Source organism: Lolium rigidum, chromosome 4 (genome assembly GCF_022539505.1).
Source record: "Lolium rigidum isolate FL_2022 chromosome 4, APGP_CSIRO_Lrig_0.1, whole genome shotgun sequence".
NCBI classification, from domain to species: Eukaryota; Viridiplantae; Streptophyta; class Magnoliopsida; order Poales; family Poaceae; genus Lolium; species Lolium rigidum.
Genome location: NC_061511.1, coordinates 156,849,053 through 156,867,338, shown reverse-complemented (window position 1 = coordinate 156,867,338; position 18,286 = coordinate 156,849,053).

Genomic DNA, 18,286 nt, shown 5'->3' with positions numbered 1-18,286 from the left:
TGTTGGTGTAGTTGGGGCGATAACTCTGAGCAGGGGGCTTGTTGTGTCTTGGGGTGAATCCTCCAGAGGAGTTGTTGCGGTACTTCTGGGTATGGTGGGGCCCATTCTGGTTCATCATTCTGCGCTTGCGGTTCTCATTGGCCTGATGCAGCTTTCCTTCCATCTGTATGGCTGAGTCCACGAGGGCTTCTAAGTCGGCGAACGGAATGTTCACTAACACGATCCGCATCTCGTCGTGTAGTCCGTTCAGGAATCTTTCCTTTCTCTTCTCATTGGTGTCGGTCTCATCCGGGGCGTACCTTGACAGAGTGAGAAACCTGTCGCGGTATTCCACCACGGACATCCTTCCTTGCTTGAGTTCCCGGAACTCGTCTCTCATCTTCTTGATTAGTCCTTGGGGCACATGATATTTGCTGAATTTCAGCTTGAAGTCTTCCCAGGTCATCATCTGTCCCGCATTCATTGCACGGGCACTTGTCCACCAGGCTCTGGCAGGTCCTGACAGGTAGTGGGTGGCAAACAGTACTTTTTCTGCGGCTTCAACTCCCGCAACTTCGAGGTTGTTCTCCATGGTCTGGAGCCACTCATCAGCGTCAAGTGGCTCTTCGGTCTTGCTGAACATGGGTGGGTTGGTGTTCTGAAAATTCTTCAGCTTTGATCCAGGGTGATCGTGGTTTCCGTGGCCTTGATTGTTCTGAGCTATCTGTTGCAGTGCGGCAAGGTTTGCTTGGCGTTCAGCTCTTTCGGCTTCTCGGTCTGCCATCATCGTCTGCAGCAGTTGCATCATGGCCTCCTGGGTGGTGTTGCGGGTTGGTGGGGCCATCTGAACATTGTGGTAGATGATAAGATAAGAGGGAAATTTCTATGGTTTGTTTTGTTAAAGTTTAAAAGTTCATAAATTGAAAACTTGAGTAGTGTTGCGGGGGTAAAAACCAACAACACTTTTTCATTCATACCAAGCATCACATATTACAAAGCTAACACACCGTTGGTTTGAAGAACCATTCATCGCTCTACGATACAAGGGGATCCTGATATAAACTCACACTAGTGCTCTCTTCCGTAGGTGTGAGTTCTGCTAAAGTGATCAAGTGCGCAAAATTTTAGGTAGAATTTCAAGAAAAAGTAGAGCATGGATTTCCCATTTTTGAAAAGATCTCAAAGATAAGGGTGAGAATAAGTTTTCATAAATATTCCCTTCATTTGTTTTGGAAACTAAGTTTTTGCAGACGTCCATTCTAACTAGGGTCTTCTAAGGTCAACAATGGCTCTGATACCAACTTGTCAACACCCGGATTTTTAAGTCCAGATGCCTATTATGCCATACATCGCAATCCCAGGAATATTGTTGTTGCGAGACATAATAGTTGAATATCATAGAGTCATCATTTATTACAACACATAATCGTCTTACGAAGGTAGATCACATGATCCAAAATTACAATAGTAGTTGATCTATCGATCAACGAACATCACAAATAGCGGAAGCGAAGTAGTAGTGGCTATCTAATCCACGAGGCCAACGCTTGACGTCGGGAGCGGTCCTAGTTGTCGTAGACGTCCTGCTGTCCATCTTCCTCGTACTGCTTGTTCACCTTCATAGTCCGGCCATTTGAATAGCCAGGGACAAAGCCATGAGTACTTTTAAAGTACTCGCAAACTAATACTAGTGTAAGCACTATCAACTATAGTAAGGGGGTGCTAAGCTCTAAGTTTATTTGCATAAAGCCAAGTTTATTTCATAAACATTTGGAAAAGACTCTTCATTTGCTAAACTAACTCAAGTGGGAACATTAGTGTCATTCCCACAACTCTGTTGTGATTCAATTTAAAGTCACCATTCACCTTTCAAATTCAAGTCCCAAGTCATATGTCACATTTTTGAAAATGGTCTGATGACGGAACAGGTATGGCCTTTCCAACCGTCCATAACCGTGGACACGGCTATTCGAATAGTTCTACACTCTGCGGAGGTCGTACACTTGTGCCACAATATTTGCAATAATCCGTCGGGGTTAAGCGGCCCTGATTTACCATACTCCGTATGCGGACTACCAACCATAACCTTTCACTTACATACTCTAGTATAGGCACCTCTCCCCATGAGCTTGGCCTCCCGGTGAAAACCGCGATCAACCGGGAACCGCACGGGGCTTGGGCCGGACATTCACCTCATTCCACGTCATATCGCATCGTTTTGTTTGTTTTGGAGGCAGCTTTTTGGCCTAACCCCGATGACGCTTGTTTAGAGGGAACCCATACTAAAGCACATAAATTTCTAGTTAAGCCCTTACCCATATTGGGTATTGTGGGGGTACTTTCAAATTGGAATGGTATCGCATCCGAACCCAACCATCAGTTTTTGTAAAATTTCACCAAGTCATTCACCAGTCATATTCACCTTCAAAATCTTTCAATAGAATGAAGCATCATTCCAAGGTTTTCAAAGTCATTTCATTTCACAAGTTCCCAACTAGAGTAGTCACTTTTAATTTAGCACTAGCATCTATGTATGAGGGGTGCTAAGTACTTTGTCTGTGCTTCTAGGCTAACCTTGATACTCTTGTACTAATCCGAGTACTAACCAAGTGAATCATAATTCAAAAAGTACTTTGATAAAACAAAAGTAAATAAAGCTTGTAAAGTAAAGCTGGGAAATAGGATCATAAGCATAAAGTAATTGGGGTAATGTCTTGCTCATGGTGAGCTTTGCACTTTGCAAGAGTATTATCTTGCAAGAATATTAGCTTGCATTAGTCTAGCTTGCATTGGTAATAGCTTGCATTGGTAATAGCTTGCATTGGTAATAGCTTGCCTTGAGTGGTGATGTGATCAAAGTTTTCTTCTTCTTCCTCTTGGTAGAATACCTCCTCCTCTTGGTAGTCTCCGGTACTAGCGTCTAAAAACGAATACGAGGATACAATCACCAAACAACACTTAAGTAAACTTAGTTAGCCTTAATGGCCCACCCAAATGATCTAGCATCACTATTTAACATTTATCCAAAAATTATTCTAGGGTTTCCTTATTTAAAATTAGGAAAATAATTTCCTCTCATTACTGATTGGAATTAGGGTTTCTCTTTGGTTTGGGAGAAATAATTTCCTCTCATTGAATTCTTCTTAAGATTTAATCTTCTCAAATAACCAGGGATGATCCCATGTTGACCAAGGTCAACACTTCACACTTAGTATTTGAGAAAAGTGATTTAAATGAGATTCACCATCTCATGTGATTTAAATAACTAGTGCAATTTAAATACTATGTTGATTTAAATTCTACAAGTGAGCAAGTATGAACCTATGCAGTAGAAGTCATCATATTACTTCATATCACTTGAGAAAGGGTTTTAAATGAGGTGCTATACCTCATAGATTTAAATTCCTAAAATTTGGGTATAGTTTAAATGGGCTAGTATTGACTACATAGCCAATATTTTGATTCTAGCCCATGATCATGCAAAACAACTATGCTATATTTTTGCATAAACAATTAGATTATGTCAAATGTGAATTATTAGAGTTGGAATCAACTCAAAATCATTTATAGATAATTTTTAGTATTTATTTGAAGTTAGAAAAGTATCTGTTTTGTTATTTTTATCATTTAAATTCTACAGATAATTTGCAAGTGAGGCCAGTGGCATTGTTTAGGTAATTTCATGAGCTTTCCGAATATATAAAATTTGCTAAATTTGGTGTAGTAGATTTCAAACTATTCAAATTTGAAGTGGGCAGCGAGTGTTTGAATTCAGCTAAATTAATTAAACGACGTTTGAATTTGTGGGCTGCGCGGGAAATTAGGTGGGCTGCACAGCGGGAGAGGGATGTGGGCCGGCCCACTTCGCGTCCAGCGTGAGCAGGCCGTCTGACGGCGGGTCCCACGCGTCAGCGGGTCTTAACGACCGAAACGGTAAGTTCTTTCTATGGCCGTATGATTAGAAGGTGGATCTACGGCTGGGGTTCGTCGTCCACAACGACGAGAGGCGAGGCTACCGGCGGCGACGGTAGGGGGTGGGAGGCTCACCGGCGGCGTGACGAGGGTCGGCGAGGCGCGGAGACGAAGTTGTCGAGGAAGGGGAAGCAGCCTGCAGCGGTTTCGCGTGCTAGGGAGGCTCCAATCGTCGCGAGCTTCCGCGGGCTCCGGCGGCTTCGAGCTCGCGATTCGAGCTACTCCGGCGAGGTGGAGTGGAATTGGATGGGGGAGAAGGTTCAGTGAAGAGAGGAGAGCAACTTGTGTGAAGAGAGGGAGAGCTGAGAGGCGCTATTTATAGCGGGCGGTGGTGGCCGTGGTGTGCTGTGGAGGTGCGCTCATGGCGATGGCTGTCCAGGGCGCGAAGGGGCAATCTAGGGGGCGCGTAGCGTTGCAGTCATCCGAGGGGTGCTAGTGAGCTTGACGGCACGGTTAAAGGGGGTTTGAGGCGAGCTGGCGATGATGGCGTCCGTGCAGTACCGTGGCGGCAGGGAGTTGATCATGGCGAGGGCGTCAGTGCTTCCGCGAGCCGGTGGGCGTGTCCGAGGAGGGTACGGGTGTGGTGATGAGCGAGCATGCGCGAGGAGAGAGGGAGAGGAGGACTAGAGCGACGGGTCGACGGCGTGCTCTGGCGTGCCCAGGGTGGTGCTGGTGCACGCTCACCGCGTGGCCTGGCACGTCCTGGCATGCTTTGGGCACGGCTTGTCTGGCCAATGCCAAGCCTTGGCGTTGCTGGGGCGTGTACCGTTGGTGTCCTTGTGCTGTGTAGATGCTCCAGGACAAGGGCAAGAGTTGAAACGAGGGCTGGAGGTGGAGATGCAAAAGGTGGCCGGCTTGGTATAGTTTTGCATATTTTAGGGTTTCTCCTCGACTTTAATCCACCATGCAGGTACTGGGCTAGAGGCAGGGGGTGTAGGGGAAGCTGATGATCACATTTCAAAAGAGGTTTAGGCTCAAATCTGCTGGACAATAGCATGTAACATGAATCCAGATTATGCACACAAGGTGCTCGACACAATGGCCGCATGAAGATTTTTGTGGAATTTTGGATTTCTTTTTGGTACAACTCAAACATATAATTAAAGAGAAAGAGAGGTGGTGGTGGTGGTCATTTTGGTGGAGATTTGCAAGATTTCCAAAATGGGGTTATCTACACTTTGTTTCAAAGTCCTATTTTGTCAAATCTATACTGGTCAACCTGGTCAACATTAGCACTAATGGTCAACATGAAAGTTGTTCACCATCACTTGGTCTTGGATGACATGGCTTTGGTTGACCAAAGTTGGTTGAGGATACAGAAGATAAATGGGTGCAAAGTGGTGAAGAAAATAAAATGGGGTCATATGACCATTATCACATGTTATTGAGATTTGATTTTTCCTTTGGTTTGATTCTGGTTTCTTTGTGTCAATTGTGTTTGTTTTTGATATATAAGAGTTTTACAATCAATGGCACAAGCCAAAGTGGCCTTGGTTGAGGTTTTGCAAAAAGGGCTAAGTGTGTGTGAGTGAAAAAAATGATATTTTCTCACATTCTCATTTCTCTCCATTTGATTTTGGTTTCATTGATGCAATTGTGTTAGTTTATCATATTTAGGTATTCTACAATCAAGAGGGCAAGCAATTATGGCCTAGAGTGAAGATTTGTAAAATTGCCCTTAGTGTATGTGAGTAAAAATTGGAATTATCTCACCATTTGAATTCTCTCCAATGAACTTGACTTTTGTTGACTCTAATGTGATTCTTATGGGTTTAGAAACATTTTCAAACCATTGAATCCATTTCAAAAGGTCTTGGTCAAAGATTTGCAAAAATGGCCATAACACATAAGAGGTGATGTGTCAATTTTTATTATTTTTGAAAAGGGTTCATCTTGCTTTACTTGGACATGGGTTAGGGTTAATTTAGTGTTATAATAGGTTGAGAGATGGTTTCCCATCCTTTGGTCAAGGTTTAAAGTCATAGGGCAAAAATTGGATATTATGGCTATGTGTCACATATGCCTCTATGCATATGTAGCATTTGATTTTAGATTTGACTTGGCTTGACCCAATTGGTGTGGTTGAGTGTTGAAAGGGTATATAGGAGTGATCCAATCATTCACAACATGTATTAGGGTCAAGATTCTTAAAATCACAATTTGCTATTTTGCTCTCATATGCCTCTATGGCATTTTTAGTTTCTTTTTAATTTTCTTTGGAAACAACTTGAAATTGGTTTGATAGGTACTAGGTATGGTGTATGAAGGTTTTCCAAATCTCTATGCAAAGTAGAAAAGCTTAGGGTAAGGTTTTATAATTATAGCCATAGGCACATATGCCTTTTTCTTATTTAATTTCCTCTTATTCTATTTTAATTAGGATGGTGAAAAGAGGGGTGAGGTTTAGGGTTTAAGATCATTTCAAATACTAATAACAAGCAATCATAGCAATAACACAAGAATTAAGCAAGATCACTATGTATCATACTTAATTTAATAAAAGTTTTTGTTGGTTCCAAAATTTGGAACTAGTGAAATTCATTTGCTTTATTTTGAAATTCTTGGGATGTTACACCCTTCCGCCTATTTAAAGCCTCCGTCGCGAAAACCCTGATGCAAAGAACCACGATACGGAAAACCTTCCAGAGCCGCCGCCATCGCTAAGACAAGATCTGGGGGACAGGAGTCTCTGTTCCGGCACCCTGCCGGAGCGGGGAAGTGCCCCCGGAAGGCTTCTCCATCGACACCGCTGCCATCTCCACCGCCATCTTCATCACCGCTGCTGCTCCCATGAGGAGGGAGTAGTTCTCCATCGAGGCTCGGGGCTGTACCGGTAGCTATGTGGTTCATCTCTCTCCTATGTGCTTCAATACAATAATCTCATGAGCTGCCTTACATGATTGAGATTCATATGATGATGCTTGTAATCTAGATGTCGTTATGCTAGTCAAGTGAATTTTACTTATGTGATCTCCGGAGACTCCTTGTCCCACGTGTGTAAAGGTGACGAGTGTGTGCACCGTGTGGGTCTCTTAGGCTATATTTCACAGAATACTTATTCACTGTTATGAATGGCATAGTGAAGTGCTTATTTATATCTCTTTATGATTGCAATGTATTTTGTATCACAATTTATCTATGTGCTACTCTAGCAATGTTATTAAAGTAGTTTTATTCCTCCTACACGGTGTAATGGTGACAGTGTGTGCATCCGTGTTAGTACTTGGTTTATGCTATGATTATGATCTCTTGTAGATTATGAAGTTAACTATTGCTATGATAGTATTGATGTGTATTATTCCTCCTACATAGCATGAAGGTGACAGTGTGCATGCTAAGGTAGTACTTGGTTTAGTCGAATTGATCTTTCATGCACTCTAAGGTTATTTAAATATGAACATTGAATTGTGGAGCTTGTTAACTCCGGCATTGAGGGTTCTTGTAATCCTACGCAATGTGTTCATCATCCAACAAGAGTGTAGAGTATGCATTTATCTATTCTGTTATGTGATCAAAGTTGAGAGTGTCCACTAGTGAAAGTCTAATCCCTAGGCCTTGTTCCTAAATACTGCTATCGCTGCTTGTTTACTGTTTTACTGCGTTACTACTGCTGCGTTACTACTGCTGCGTTACTACTGCTTGTTTACTATCCTGGGCAAAGCACTTTTCTGGTGCCGTTGCTACTACTTATTCATACCACCTGTATTTCACTATCTCTTCGCCGAACTAGTACACCTATTAGGTGTGTTGGGGACACAAGAGACTTCTTGCTTTGTGGTTGCAGGGTTGCATGAGAGGGATATCTTTGACCTCTTCCTCCCTGAGTTCGATAAACCTTGGGTGATCCACTTAAGGGAAACTTGCTGCTGTTCTACAAACCTCTGCTCTTGGAGGCCCAACACTGTCTACAAGAATAGAAGCTCCCGTAGACATCAATTACATTACGCACCATACTTAATGCAATTGTCTGTTGTTTGCAACTTAATACTGGAAGGGGTTCGGATGATAACCTGAAGGTGGACTTTTTCGGCATAGATGCATGCTGGATAGCGGTCTATGTACTTTGTCGTAATGCCCTGATTAAATCTCATAGTACTCATCATGATATATGTATGTGCATTGTTATGCCTTCTTTATTTGTCAATTGCCCAACTGTAATTTGTTCACCCAACATCTGTTTATCTTATGGGAGAGACACCACTAGTGAACTGTGGACCCCGGTCCAATTCTTTACATCTGAAATACAATCTACTGCAATTGTTCTTTACTGTTCTTCGCAAACAAACATCATCATCCACACTATACATCTAATCCTTTGTTTACAACAAGCCGGTGAGATTGACAACCTCACTGTTACGTTGGGGCAAAGTACTTTGATTGTGTTGTGCAGGTTCCACGTTGGCGCCGGAATCCCTGGTGTTGCGCCACACTACACTCCGCCACCAACAACCTTCATGTGCTTCCTTGACTCCTACTGGTTCGATAACCTTGGTTTCTTACTGAGGGAAAACTTGCTGCTGTACGCATCACACCTTCCTCTTGGGGTTCCTGATGTCTACGGGTGCTTCTATTCTTGTAGACAGTGTAGGGCCTCCAAGAGCAGAGGTTTGTAGAACATCAGCAAGTTTCCCTTAAGTGGATCACCCAAGGTTTATCGAACTCAGGGAGGAAGAGGTCAAAGATATCCCTCTCATGCAACCACTGCAACCACAAAGCAAGAAGTCTCTTGTGTCCCCAACACACCTTATAGGTGCACTAGTTCGGCGAAGAGATAGTGAAATACAGGTGGTATGAATATATATGAGCAGTAGTAACGGCGACGAGAAAAGTGCTTGCCGGCGTGTGGTTGATGGTGGTAATATTGCAGGAAGTACGGATGCGAGTAAAACGAGTAAACAAGCGGCGGTAGCGATATTTAGGAACAAGGCCTAGGGATTATACTTTCACTAGTGGACACTCTCAACATTGATCACATAACAGAATAAATAGATAGATGCTAGACTCTACACCCTCTTGTTGGATGATGAACACCACTAACTGTGTAGGATTACACGAACCCTCAATGCCGGAGTTAACAAGCTCCACAATATTCGATGTTCATGTTTAAATAACCTTAGAGTGCATGACAGATTGATGTCTACGGGAGCTTCTATTCTTGTAGACAGTGTTGGGCCTCCAAGAGCAGAGGTTTGTAGAACAGCAGCAAGTTTCCCTTAAGTGGATACCCAAGGTTTATCGAACTCAGGGAGGAAGAGGTCAAAGATATCCCTCTCATGCAACCACTGCAACCACAAAGCAAGAAGTCTCTTGTGTCCCCGAGCACACCAAATAGGTGCACTAGTTCGGCGAAGAGATAGTGAAATACAGGTGGTATAAATAAGTATGAGCAGTAGCAACGGTGCCGAGAAAAGTGCTTGGCGTGTAGTTGATGGTGGTGGTATTGCAGCAGTAGTAACGCAGTAAAACAGTAAACAAGCAGTAGTAACTCAGCAGTATTTAGGAACAAGGACTAGGGATTACACTTTCACTAGTGGACACTCTCAACATTGATCACATAACAGAATAGATAAATGCATACTCTACACTTTTGTTGGATGATGAACACATTGCGTAGGATTACACGAACCCTCAATGCCGGAGTTAACAAGCTCCACAATAATGCTCATGTTTAAGTAACCTTTAGTGTAAGATAGATCAACGCTACTAAACCAAGTACTAGCATAGCATGCACACTTGTCACCTTCATGCATATGTAGGAGGAATAGATCACATCAATATTATCATAGCAATAGTTAACTCCATAATCTACAAGAGATCATGATCATAGCATAAACCAAGTACTAACACGGTGCACACACTTGTCACCTTTACACACGTGCGGGAGGAATAGAACTACTTTAATAACACATTGCTAGAGTAGCACATAGATAAATTGTGATACAAACACATTGCAATCATAAAGAGATATAAATAAGCACATCACTATGCCATTCAACGGTGAATAAGTATTCTGTGAAATCTAGCCTAAGAGACCCACACGGTGCACACACTTGTCACCTTTACACACGTGGGACGAGGAGTCTCCGGAGATCACATAAGTAAAACTCACTTGACTAGCATAATGACATCTAGATTACAAGCATCATCATATGAATCTCAATCATGTAAGGCAGCTCATGAGATTATTGTATTGAAGCACATAGGAGAGAGATGAACCACATAGCTACCGGTACAGCCCCGAGCCTCGATGGAGAACTACTCCCTCCTCATGGGAGCAGCAGCGGTGATGGAGATGGCGGTGGAGATGGCAGCGGTGTCGATGGAGAAGCCTTCCGGGGGCACTTCCCCGCTCCGGCAGGTGCCGGAGCAGAGATCCTGTCCCCGGATCTTGGCTTCGCGATGGCGGCGGCTCGGAAGGTTTCTGTGGGTTTCGTCAATCGTCATAGGGTTTTCTCGATCCGGGGGCTTCTTATAGGCGAAGAGGCGGCGCAGGAAGGTCGAAGGGGGCCCACACCCTAGGGGGCGCCCCCCTTGGTCGCGCCGGGGTATGGTCCGGTGGCCCTGCCCCTCTTCTCCGGCGGTTCTCGTGTGTTCCGGATGCTTCCGGGTAAAATAGGAACCCGGGCGTTGATTTCGTCCGATTCCGAGAATATTTCGTTACTAGGATTTCCGAAACCAAAAACAGCAGAAAACGAGAGCTGGCACTTCGGCATCTTGTTAATAGGTTAGTTCCGGAAAATGCACGAATATGACATAAAGTGTGCATAAAACATGTAGATAACATCAATAATGTGGCATGGAACACAAGAAATTATCGATACGTTGGAGACGTATCAGCATCCCCAAGCTTAGTTCTGCTCGTCCCGAGCAGGTAAAACGATAACAAGGATAATTTCTGGAGTGACATGCCATCATAAACTTGATCATATTGTAAACATATGTAATGAATGCAGCGATCAAAACAATGTATATGACATGAGTAAACAACTGAATCATATAGCAAAGACTTTTCATGAATAGCACTTCAAGACAAGCATCAATAAGTCTTGCATAAGAGTTAACTCATAAAGCAATAATTCAAAGTAAAAGCATTGAAGCAACACAAAAGAAGATTAAGTTTCAGCGGTTGCTTTCAACTTGTAACATGTATATCTCATGGATAATTGTCAATGCAAAGCAATATAACAAATGCAATATGCAAATATGTAAGAATCAATGCACAGTTCACACAAGTGTTTGCTTCTTGAGGTGGAGAGAAATAGGTGAACTGACTCAACATTGAAAGTAAAAGAATGGTCCTCATAGAGGAAAAGCATCGATTGCTATATTTGTGCTAGAGCTTTGATTTTGAAAACATGAAACAATTTTGTCAACGGTAGTAATAAAGCATATGCATCATGTAAATTATATCTTATAAGTTGCAAGCCTCATGCATAGTGTACCAATAGTGCCCGCACCTTGTCCTAATTAGCTTGGACTACCTGGATTATCACCGCAATACATATGCTTTAACCAAGTTTCACAAAGGGGTACCTCTATGCTGCTTGTACAAAGGTCTAAGGAGAAAGCTCGCATTTGGATTTCTCGCTTTTGATTATTCTCAACTTAGACATCCATACCGGGACAACATAGACAACAGATAATGGACTCCTCTTTTAATGCTTTAAGCATTTGACAACAATTAATTCTTTTCTCATTAGAGACTTGAGGATATTTGTCCAAAACTGAAACTTCCACCATGAATCATGGCTTTAGTTAGCGGCCCAATGTTCTTCTCTCACAATATGCATGCTCAAACCATTCAACTCGGTGTAGATCGCCCTTACTTCAGACAAGACGAACATGCATAGAAACTCACATGAAATTCAACAATGAGTTGATGGCGTTCCCCGATAAACATGGTTATCGCACAACAAGCAACTTAATAAGAGATAAAGTGCATAATTACATATTCAATACTACAATAGTTTTTAAGCTATTTGTCCCATGAGCTATATATTGCAAAGGTGAATGATGGAATTTTAAAGGTAGCACTCAAGCAATTTACTTTGGAATGGCGGGAAAATACCATGTAGTATAGGTAGGTATGGTGGACACAAATGGCATAGTGGTTGGCTCAAGTATTTTGGATGCATGAGAAGTATTCCCTCTCGATACAAGGTTTAGGATAGCAAGGCTTATTTGAAACAAACACAAGGATTAACGGTACAGCAAAACTCACATAAAAGACATATTGAAAGCATTATAAGACTCTACACCGTCTTCCTTGTTGTTCAAACTCAATACTAGAAATTATCTAGACCTTAGAGAGACCAATTATGCAAACCAAATTTTAGCATGCTCTATGTATTCTTCACTAATAGGTGCAAAGTATATGATGCAAGAGCTTAAACATGAGCACAACAATTGCCAAGATCACATTACCCAAGACATTATAGCAATTACTACATGTATCATTTTCCAATTCCAACCATATAACAATTTAACGAAGAGGAAACTTCGCCATGAATATTATGAGCTAAGAACACATGTGTTCATATGAACCAGCGGAGCGTGTCTCTCTCCCACACAAGCATGATGTAATCCAATTTATTCAAACAAAAACAAAAACAAAAGCACACAGACGCTCCAAGTAAAGCACATAAGATGTGACCGAATAAAAATATAGTTTCAAGAGAAGGAACCCGATAATTTATCGATGAAGAAGGGGATGCCTTGGGCATCCCCAAGCTTAGACGCTTGAGTCTTCTTGATATATGCAGGGATGAACCACCGGGGCATCCCCAAGCTTAGAGCTTTCACTCTCCTTGATCGTAGTATATCATACTCCTCTCTTGACCCTTGAAAACTTCCTCCACACCAAACTCGAAACAACTCATTAGAGGGTTAGTGGACAATAAAAATTAACATGTTCAGAGGTGACACAATCATTCTTAACACTTCTGTACATTGCATAAAGCTACTGGACATTAATGGATCAAAGAAATTCATCCAACATAGCAAAAGAGGCAATGCGAAATAAAAGGCAGAATCTGTCAAAACAGAACAGTCCGTAAAGATGGATTTTATTAGGCGACCAGACTTGCTCAAACGAAAATGCTCAAATTGAATGAAAGTTGCGTACATATCTGAGGATCACTCACGTAAATTGGCATAATTTTCTGAGTTACCTACAGAGAATTAGACCCAGATTCGTGACAGCAAAAAAATCTATTTCTGCGCAGTAATCCAAATCTAGTACTTACTTTTCTATCAAAGACTTTACTTGGCACAACAAAACATAAAACTAAGATAAGGAGAGGTTGCTACAGTAGTAAACAACTTCCAAGACACAAATATAAAACAAAGTACTGTAGCAAAATAGCACATGGGTTATCTCCCAAGAAGTTCTTTCTTTTTAGCCATTAAGATGGGCTCAGCAGTTTTAATGATGCACTCACAAGAAATAGTATTTGAAGCAAAAGAGAGCATCAAGAGGCAAATTCAAAATACATTTAAGTCTAACATGCTTCCTATGCATAGGAATCTTGTAAATAAACAAGTTCATGAAGAGCAAAGTAACAAGCATAGGAAGATAAAACAAGTGTAGCTTCAAAAATTTCAGCACATAGAGAGGCATTTTAGTAACATGAAAATTTCTACAACCATATTTTCCTCTCTCATAATAACTTTCAGTAGCAACATGAGCAAACTCAACAATATAACTATCAAATGAAACATTCTTATCATGAGTCTCATGCATAAAATTATTACTCCCCACATAAGCATAATCAATTTTATTAGTAGTAGTGGGAGCAAATTCAACAAAGTAGCTATCATTATTATTCTCATCAAGTGTAAGAGGCATATTGTAATCATAATCAAATTCACTCTCCATAGTAGGTGGCACCAAAAGACCACTATCATTATAATCATCATAAATAGGAGGCAAAGTATCATCAAAGAAAATTTTCTCCTCAATGCTTGGGGGACTAAAAATATCATGCAAACCAGCTTCCCCAAGCTTAGAACTTTCTATATCATTATCAACAATGGTGTTCAAAGCGTTCATACTAATATTACTACCGGCATGCAAATAAGATTTCATAGGTTTTTTAATTTTCGCATCAAACAATCCATGTTTTAAATCAGGAAATAGAATAAGAAGCTCACTCTTGTACATTATGCCAAACTAGTGTAAACAAGAAACAACAAGATGCAATTGCGGGATCTAAAGGAAATAGCTTTGAGCACACACACGACGGCGCCGAAAAATACTTTACCCGGGACCGTAGTATGAGAGCCTTTTACCTTTCCTCCCCGGCAACGGCGCCGGAAAAGTGCTTGATGTCTACGGGAGCTTCTATTCTTGTAGACGGTGTTGGGCCTCCAAGAGCGAGAGGTTTGTAGAACGGCGAGCAAGTTTCCCTTAAGTGGATACCCAAGGTTTATCGAACTCAGGGAGGAAGAGGTCAAAGATATCCCTCTCATGCAACCCTGCAACCACAAAGCAAGAAGTCTCTTGTGTCCCCAACACACCAAATAGGTGCACTAGTTCGGCGAAGAGATAGTGAAATACAGGTGGTATAAATAAGTATGAGCGAGTAGCAACGGTGCCGGAAAAGTGCTTGGCGTGTAGTTGATGGTGGTGGTATTGCGGCAGTAGTAACGCGATAAAACGATAAACAAGCAGTAGTAACTCAGCAGTATTTAGGAACAAGGCCTAGGGATTACACTTTCACTAGTGGACACTCTCAACATTGATCACATAACAGAATAGATAAATGCATACTCTACACTTTTGTTGGATGATGAACACATTGCGTAGGATTACACGAACCCTCAATGCCGGAGTTAACAAGCTCCACAATAATGCTCATGTTTAAGTAACCTTTAGTGTAAGATAGATCAACGCTACTAAACCAAGTACTAGCATAGCATGCACACTGTCACCTTCATGCATATGTAGGAGGAATAGATCACATCAATATTATCATAGCAATAGTTAACTCCATAATCTACAAGAGATCATGATCATAGCATAAACCAAGTACTAACACGGTGCACACACTCGTCACCTTTACACACGTGCGGGAGGAATAGAACTACTTTAATAACACATTGCTAGAGTAGCACATAGATAAATTGTGATACAAACACATTGCAATCATAAAGAGATATAAATAAGCACCTCACTATGCCATTCAACAGTGAATAAGTAGTCACGTGAAATCTAGCCTAAGAGACCCACACGGTGCACACACTCGTCACCTTTACACACGTGGGACGAGGAGTCTCCGGAGATCACATAAGTAAAACTCACTTGACTAGCATAATGACATCTAGATTACAAGCATCATCATATGAATCTCAATCATGTAAGGCAGCTCATGAGATTATTGTATTGAAGCACATAGGAGAGAGATGAACCACATAGCTACCGGTACAGCCCCGAGCCTCGATGGAGAACTACTCCCTCCTCATGGGAGCAGCAGCGGTGATGGAGATGGCGGTGGAGATGGCAGCGGTGTCGATGGAGAAGCCTTCCGGGGGCACTTCCCCGCTCCGGCAGGGTGCCGGAACAGAGATCCTGTCCCCCAGATCTTGGCTTCGCGATGGCGGCGGCTCTGGAAGGTTTCTGTGGGTTTCGTCAATCGTCATAGGGTTTTCTGATCCAGGGGCTTCTTATAGGCGAAGAGGCGGCGCGAGGAAGGTCGAAGGGGGGCCCACACCCTAGGGGCGCGCCCCCCCTTGGCCGCGCCGGGGTATGGTCTGGTGGCCCTGCCCCTCTTCTCTCGGCGGTTCTCGTGTGTTCTGGATGCTTCGGGTAAAATAGGAACCCGGGCGTTGATTTCGTCCGATTCCGAGAATATTTCGTTACTAGGATTTCTGAAACCAAAAACAGCAGAAAACAGGAACCGGCACTTCGGCATCTTGTTAATAGGTTAGTTCCAGAAAATGCACGAATATGACATAAAGTGTGCATAAAACATGTAGATAACATCAATAATGTGGCATGGAACACAAGAAATTATCGATACGTTGGAGACGTATCACGGATCAACATAACCAAACCAAGTACTAACATAGCATGCACACTCGTCACCTTCACACTACGAAAGGAGGCATAGATCACATCAATACCATCATAGCAATAGTTAACTTCATAATCTACAAGAGATCACAATCATAGCCTACGCCAAGTACTACACGATGCACACACTGTCACCATTACACCGTGCAGGAGGAATAAACTACTTTAATAACATCACTAGAGTAGCACACAGATAAATTGTGATACAAAACACATTGCAATCATAAAGGGATATAAATAAGCACTTCACTATGCTCTTCATAACAGTGAATAAGTATTCTCGTGAAATATAGCCTAAGAGACCCACACGGTGCACACACTCGTCACCTTTACACACGTGGGACAAGGAGTCTCCGGAGATCACATAAGTAAAACCCACTTGACTAGCATAATGACATCTAGATTACAAGCATCATCATATGAATCTCAATCATGTAAGGCAGCTCATGAGATTATTGTATTGAAGTACATAGGAGAGAGATGAACCACATAGCTACCGGTACAGCCCCGAGCCTTGATGGAGAACTACTCCCTCCTCATGGGAGACAAGCATCATTGATGAAGATGGCGGTGGTGTCGATGGAGGAGCCTTCCGGGGGCACTTCCCCGTCCCGGCGGCATGCCGGAACGGAGACTCCTGTCCCCCGGATCTTGGCTTCGCGATGGCGGCGGCTCCGGAAGGTTTCTCGTACCGTGGCTTTTTCGTCTCGAGGTTTTAGGTCAGGGACCTTTTTATAGGCGAAGAGGCGGAGTCGGAGAGGCGACGAGGCGGTGACACACTAGGGGGGCGCCCCCCCCCTAGGCCGCGCCGCCCTGTCATCTGGGGGCCCAGTGGCCCCCTCTCTGCGACTCTCGGGTGTTCCGGAAGCTTCGTGGAAAAATAGGATGCTCGGGTGATGGCGTGTATTTCACACGTTCGTTGGGCAACCCCAAGAGGAAGGTATGATGCGCACAGCAGCAAGTTTTCCCTCGAGAAAGAAACTAAGGTTTATCGAACCAGGAGGAGCCAAGAAGCACGTTGAAGGTTGATGGCGGCGGGATGTAGTGCGGCGCAACACCGGAGATTCCGGCGCCAACGTGGAACCTGCACAACACAACCAAAGTACTTTGCCCCAACGAAACGAGTGAGGTTGTCAATCTCACCGGCTTGCTGTAACAAAGGATTAACCGTATTGTGTGGAAGATGATTGTTTGCGAGAGAAAACGATAAAACAAGTATTGCGACAGATTTGTATTTCAGTATTAAAGAATGGACCGGGGTCCACGAGTTCACTAGAGGTGTCTCTCCCATAAGATAAAAGCATGTTGGGTGAACAAATTACGGTCGGGCAATTGACAAATAGAGAGGGCATAACAATGCACATACATGTCATGATAAGTACGAGTGAGATTTAATTGGGCATTACGACAAAGTACATAGACCGCCATCCAACTGCATCTATGCCTAAAAAGTCCACCTTCGGGTTATCGTCCGAACCCCTTCCGGTATTAAGTTGCAAAGCAACGGACAATTGCATTAAGTATGGTGCGTAATGTAATCAACAACTACATCCTCGAACATAGCGCCAATGTTTTATCCCTAGTGGCAACGAGCACAACACAACCTTAGAACTTTACGTCACTTGTCCCGGTGTCAATGCGGGCATGAACCCACTATCGAGCATAAATACTCCCTCTTGGAGTTAAAAGCAAAAACTTGGCCAGAGCCTCTACTAGTAACGGAGAGCATGCAAGATCATAAACAACACATATGTAATAACTTGATAATTAACATAACATGGTATTCTCTATCCATCGGATCCCGACAAACACAACATAGAGTATTACGGATAGATGATCTTGATCATGTTAGGCAGCTCACAAGATCCAACAATGAAGCACAATGAGGAGAAGACAACCATCTAGCTACTGCTATGGACCCATAGTCCGGGGGTGAACTACTCACTCATCACTCCGGAGGCGACCATGGCGGTGTAGAGTCCTCCGGGAGATGAATCCCCTCTCCGGCAGGGTGCCGGAGGAGATCTCCAGAATCCCCGAGATGGGATCGGCGGCGGCGGCGTCTCAGTAAGGTTTTCCGTATCGTGGTTTTTCGCATCAGGGGTTTCGCGGCGGAGGCTTTAAGTAGGCGGAAGGGCAGAGTCGGGGGGCTGACGAGGGGCCCACACCACAGGGCGGCGCGGCCCCCCCTTGGCCGCGCCGCCATGTGGTCTGGCCACCTCGTGGCCCCACTTCGTATGCTCTTCGGTCTTCGGAAGGTTC